At 43.5% G+C, this 6,000-nt stretch overlaps 3 long non-coding RNA genes across 3 annotated transcripts; 2 read left to right on the forward strand and 1 right to left on the reverse strand.

The window, feature by feature from the left end:
- Positions 1 to 283: 283 nt before the first annotated feature.
- On the reverse strand, positions 284 to 4,392 carry LOC125536500 (uncharacterized). Its single transcript, XR_007295060.2, has 3 exons — positions 3,875 to 4,392; positions 1,513 to 1,666; positions 284 to 845 (listed from the first exon to the last, which is right to left on the reverse strand). It is a non-coding gene; the product is annotated as an uncharacterized LOC125536500 (long non-coding RNA).
- LOC147984356 (uncharacterized) lies at positions 706 to 1,504 on the forward strand. Its single transcript, XR_015615960.1, has 4 exons — positions 706 to 852; positions 972 to 1,045; positions 1,115 to 1,272; positions 1,373 to 1,504. It is a non-coding gene; the product is annotated as an uncharacterized LOC147984356 (long non-coding RNA).
- On the forward strand, positions 1,553 to 3,868 carry LOC125536501 (uncharacterized). Its single transcript, XR_007295061.2, has 3 exons — positions 1,553 to 1,689; positions 2,987 to 3,173; positions 3,362 to 3,868. It is a non-coding gene; the product is annotated as an uncharacterized LOC125536501 (long non-coding RNA).
- Positions 4,393 to 6,000: the final 1,608 nt, after the last annotated feature.

A 6,000-nucleotide genomic window follows, 5' to 3' on the forward strand; every position in this document is an offset into this window, starting at 1 on the left:
AAATATCCATATTTGAGTGAATTTACACCTGCTATAAGAATTCCCTACGAGCATAAGTGGATTAGTGAGGGCATTACTTTGGATTATTAATGGAGTATGGTCATATGGTGGAAGTTGCTCTTCGAAATGTTCGAAATGTAGGATTCCTCTGATCTCACATCTCTTTGTGTATTGGATGTCACAGCCGTAGCCATGAGAATGTAATAGTTGCACTAGAGATCAATCATGCATCATTTTTAAATGTCAACTTATTTATAATTTTTATAGTAAGCTTGGGATGTCTGACACGTCTTAAATGTATCTATAATTTTTGTATGATTCATGTTACATCTATACTACTATTAAAAGACGAAACATGACTTTCCCTACATGCACCCCAAAAAGTGCACACAGGATAACCCCCCACGTCCGATCTGACCCATTAAGTTCCATCCAACTGTCCACGTTACATTCACCATACTACAATCAGATCTACGGTTCAAAACAAATGTTCTGCCGGCAGACTCCCCGCTTAGGATGCTAGACAACCCAACGATGGGAGCCCACGAAATTAAACAGCACGTCCGTGATCAACGCCGCCACCAACAGCTAAATAGAAAAAAAAACACCGCCACCAGGCCACGAACCTGCCCTAGCAGGTGCCGTCTCGAGGAAACCTGGCGCCGTCCCGACGACCTGCCCTAGATCTGGTGTCCATAACGTCCTCGACTCGCTGGCCGCCGTCTCAAGGAAACCTGGCGCCATCCCGACACGCCGCCCTAGCTTCGGTGTCCACACCGTCCTCACCCTGGTGGCCGCACCATCTCAAGGACATTGGTCGACATCGGAGTACTTCCAGCCTGCCACTGCAAGGTTAGATTATTTCAATTTCCACATCTTATGATGAGAAAGAAAAATACAGGAAATTTCACCATTACACTTCTGATATATTATTTGTTACCATCATGTGTGTACAAATTTGATATCTACAGGACACCATGATCTATAATGGGGTAGTGCGGTACGGACTCCATTTCAGGGCCGCAAGCGAACAACGGCAATTCAGGTAAATACATATATCACCAACTCTTACCTACTTGGACCTTGTAAATCCTGAAGATCTCATTTCTCACAGGTCAAAAAGCATATCCAAAAGATTTAAGGAGACAAAGGGAGAGGGAGAGGTATGCATGATATTAAAAAAGGAGACGTGAGGCAAGGGATCATAAGAAAACTACATATGCTATTCTAAATGGAAAGCGCACTCCATAACACCCGTGGGCATACCGCCGGGTTTGTCCATTTTCTCTGTTCTTTATGATACATATGACGAATCACAAGTATATTCATATTGATGATCAATTATTTCTGACAGAAGATTTTCACACTGCAGAGAAGCCCACGGTGCACTCTGCTGTCACCCAACTATGATACAAACCAGTGGCGAAAGGTGATGTTTTTCTAACCAAACATAATAGCTTCATTTATGTGTGAACAACTGACATTGTACAGACAATTGTGATCCTGGCATACCTGTTGATGTGATGATGTCCGATGAGACTCCATTTCATGGTCCAAATTCATTAAAAACACCCCACAGTGCCGTTTCTAACAAGGAAAATGCCAATAATGTCGACTCTGGCATTGAGTCTTCCCATCATACTGGGTGATGAGCGCCACTTCAAGCCTGGAGATGCAGCTTGTCAAAAGGTAAACTGTTGCTCGCGTGGCATGAGCAAAATAAAGAAGAAAAACAATCGTTGCTCATATTGTGCATCGTAGCTAATTTACGTCTATATCATACAGAAGAAAAACAACTGTTGCACATATTGTAGCTAATTCACACTTATATTTACAGAACAAAAGCAAGCACTTCAGAGGGAGAGGGATTTATGAATTTCAGTACAATTGTTCTTGATAACTAGATCTGTTATCGCAACTTGTTCTGACATCGAATGCAACACCTTTGACATCGATAATTTGCTCATGTCATGGATAACTAGATCTGTTATATTTACAGAAGAAAAGCAAGCACTTCAGAGGGAGAGGGATTTATGAATTTCAGTACAATTGTTCTTGATAACTAGATCTGTTATCGCAACTTGTTCTGACATCGAATGCAACACCTTTGACATCGATAATTTTCTCATGTCATGGATAACTAGATCTGTTATATTTACAGAAGAAAAGCAAGCACTTCAGAGGGAGAGGGATTTATGAATTTCAGTACAATCGTTCTTGATAACTAGATCTATTATCGCAACTTGTTCTGACATCGAATGCAACACCTTTGACATCGATAATTTGCTCATGTCATGGATAACTAAATCTGTTATATTTACAGAAGAAAAGCAAGCACTTCAGAGGGAGAGGGATCTATGAATTTCAGTACAATTGTTCTTGATAACTAGATCTGTTATAGCAACTTGTTCTGACATCAAATGCAACACCTTTGACGTCGATAATTTGCTCATGTCATGGATCTTTTTTACATTGCAAGTCTTCAGATTGTAGCTAATTCACACTCATATTTACAGAAGAAAAGCAAGCACTTCAGAGGGAGAGGGATTTATGAATTTCAGTACAATTGTTCTTGATAACTAGATCTATTATAGCAACTTGTTCTGACATCGAATGCAACACCTTTGACATCGATAATTTGCTCATGTCATGGATCTTTTTTTACATTGCAAGTCTTCATATTGTATTAGTTCACCACTATTATGTGCTGCAATGGAGATATAGCTTGTAGACGATGAGTATATCAGCCATGCGACCACAATGCTTTTCACAAAGCTGTGACATTCTCTACCAATGTGAAATATTTCTAATGAAAACTGCAAGCATCTATGACATCTGCGTAATGTATAGTTTTTTTGAGCATGTAAAGTTACTTCCATTCTGACTGAAGTCAAAATTCTTGCTTATTGTTAGGGATAGAGTGTGAAGCAGGTTGTTTATTAAATATCATGATAGCAATTAACTGTAAGTTAATCTATAAGAGCAGGTTGATACATGCAAGGACAGAATTATCGCTGCCCTGGACACACTATGGCCTACATCTTCATGGGAGAGAATTTTTGCTTCTAGGCAGGAAGCAGATACAACTTTTCTTGGTGGGCGTGGTTTTGGAACAGCCATGTCTTCTCTAATTGAGTACTTGAGTTCAGAGTATGGTTATACTTTTGCTTAGGGTAAGTTAACACGTCTCTTTCTACAAATTTTAAATGCTTCTTGTCAGGAAGGCAATTATGTTTGTAAGGATAGTGTATTTTGCAAAGACTTTTGTACTTGCTGTTTTTATGTCTAACTACCAACTGTTTATTCTTAAATAAAAATAGCAGTGTAATTGCTTTTCTTACTGGTGCTCTTGATTATGAAGATGGTCAACTAGACACTAAGAGATATGGTGAGCAATATGCTAGCAAAGGGGAAGATGTTGACCTCATGTTGCTCCCTGAGCAGATACCTTCCTATAGAGATCTGGTAAGCTTGTGCTTCTTTTGAGTAAAAAAATTCCATCCATTAGTGAAATTTTGAAACAGGCCACCGTGGTGCTGTTGCTGTTCAAACAGGAGTATGTGTACACATATTTGCAGGCGAATGCTATCCTAAGATTGACTTACAGTTAATTGCTATCCTTAGATTGACTGAACTTCAGTACATTACTTCTCTTCTGACTTGAAGATGTCCTCGAATGCCAAATTGCTCCGCAGACTTTGAACCCCTTTCATTTTCTTTCATGTAAAGTTTTTTTAAATGGCAGTAGATGTTGAGTAATCTATGCTAGCAATGTGATGTTAGAGAGAGGCGTGTGGAACCGCATCAGGGAGGGAAGGGAACCAAATCTAGCACCGTACCAAATCGAAACGAGGAGAGGGAGGAAAAGGGAGACCTTCCACGACGACCCGACGTCCCAAGAAGAAGAAGCATCCTCCCCCTACATCGAGCTGAGTTGGTGATGCTTGATGGCGTCGGAGCGGGGGCAGGGCGGCGGCGTCCCGAGTTCCATGGCCCTTGACGACGGCGCGACTCTCCTCAATCTGGCGCCGACTGAACCTGAGGTGCTCGTGGTTGTGGGACGCCATGGAGCTCTAGGTCGAAGCGTCCTCACCACGTACACGCAGTGGATCTCAGTTCGCTCCGAGATGCCCGCCCCGCATCACATCCAGCAGCTCACGGCTTGATCTGCGTCGGGGCACGGAGGCGGTAGAGTCCATCTACGGAACACCGGCGGGGTTGGCCATGAGGCGAGGCGAGGCCATGTTGGGGAGAGGAGACGGAGTGCGCCGGCGGGCTGGAGTGGAGGCGGCGTGCAAAGGAGAGGATGCAGCGGGGAGAGCAGGCGGCGGGGAGAGCAGGCGGCGGGGAAAGCGAAGTGTCTGTCTGAGCGGTGAGAGACTGATAGCCTCTCAGTGGCTGCTTTTTTTAGTTGTTTTCTTTTTAATAGAAAATGCTCTTCTTTTTGGAAGTAGCGTCTGTTTATACGCGCAAATAAGAGCATCTACAGCCAACAACAACAACAACAAAGCCTTTAATCCCAAACAAATTGAGGTAGGCTAGAGGTGAAACTCATAAAATCTCGCAACCAACTCATGGCTCTGGCACATGGATAGCAAGCTTCCACGCACCCCTGTCCATACCTAGCTCTTTGGTGACACTCCAATCCTTCAGGTCTCTCTTAACGGACTCCTCCCATGTCAAATTCGGTCTGCCCCGCCCTCTCTTGACATTCTCCGCACGCTTTAGCCGTCCGCTATGCACTGGAGCTTCTGGAGGCCTGTGCTGAATATGCCCAAACCATCTCAGACGATGTTGGACAAGCTTCTCTTCAATCGGTGCTACCGCAACTCTATCTCGTATATCATCATTCCAGACTCGATCCTTCCTCGTGTGGCCACACATCCATCTCAACATACGCATGTCCGCCACACCTAACTATTGAACATGTCGCCTTTTAGTCGGCCAACACTCAGCGCCATACAACATTGCGGGTCGAACCGCCGTCCTGTAGAACTTGCCTTTTAGCTTTTGTGGCACTCTCTTGTCACAGAGAATGCCAGAAGCTTGGCGCCACTTCATCCATCCGGCTTTGATTCGATGGTTCACATCTTCATCACAGCCGGATTAAACAAAATTGACTCACTGTTTTTACGTTTACAGAGCCATGTCTCTCACTTTTTGTACATGTCCGATCACATACATGTGATTGGTGGAGAAGGAGAGAGAGAAAAATATGTTCTATGGGAGGACCCAATCCTATGTGGCGGACGCAGGACCACTGTCCGGGCACGCCCGGGCACTCCTCATACTCATCACATATATGAGATGAATATGAGGGTTGACAGATAGCCTGGGCGTTTAAGGAGGCTTTGAGGGGTCCGGTTGGGTCAACTTTTTGCTATTTTTTTGTTTTTCTCTCCTGTCCGGTCAGTCGTCCCTGCGTCCACCCGATCAATTTGAGGAGTCCTGCTGTACATGCTCTAAGTATAGGCGTTCCTTTGCTTGCTTTGTGTGGCTTGATTAGAACTTCTATAGATGCAATTGCTTCATTTGGCTCGGACGTGCCCGGACACGTCTGTTTTGAACCCTCATTCTCCTTGTAAAACAACCACCCTTCTCATATTGTCCAGTCATATGCATATGATTGGTGAAGAGAGAAAAAGGAAAAGAAAGAAAAAAAAGGTGGTCCGCAATCGGCCAAATCCCTATTGCCTTCCCACATATGGGTTGGCTATGGGGCTTGCCGGTCAGTTCGACGCTTGGACCAGATATGAGGCGTCCGATTGGGTTGTATTTTCTTTGTCCGAACAATTACTGAAGAGCCTATCCTGTGTTTAGAGCGGATATGGGGGTCGATTGTAGATGCTCTTAAGCCATTCAGATTTAACATATTGTCGACTAAATGGAGTATCACGTGTCTCTTTTGTTCTTTGCCCTTTGATCATTTGATTTGTATTTAGCGTTTGGGAGAGAAATAAGATTTAAAATACATGATTGATGTTTTTATCATGTATTAGA

The sequence above is a fragment of the Triticum urartu genome, chromosome 2A, assembly GCF_056163025.1.
Source record: "Triticum urartu cultivar PI428250 chromosome 2A, HENAU_Tu73, whole genome shotgun sequence".
Taxonomy (NCBI): domain Eukaryota; kingdom Viridiplantae; phylum Streptophyta; class Magnoliopsida; order Poales; family Poaceae; genus Triticum; species Triticum urartu.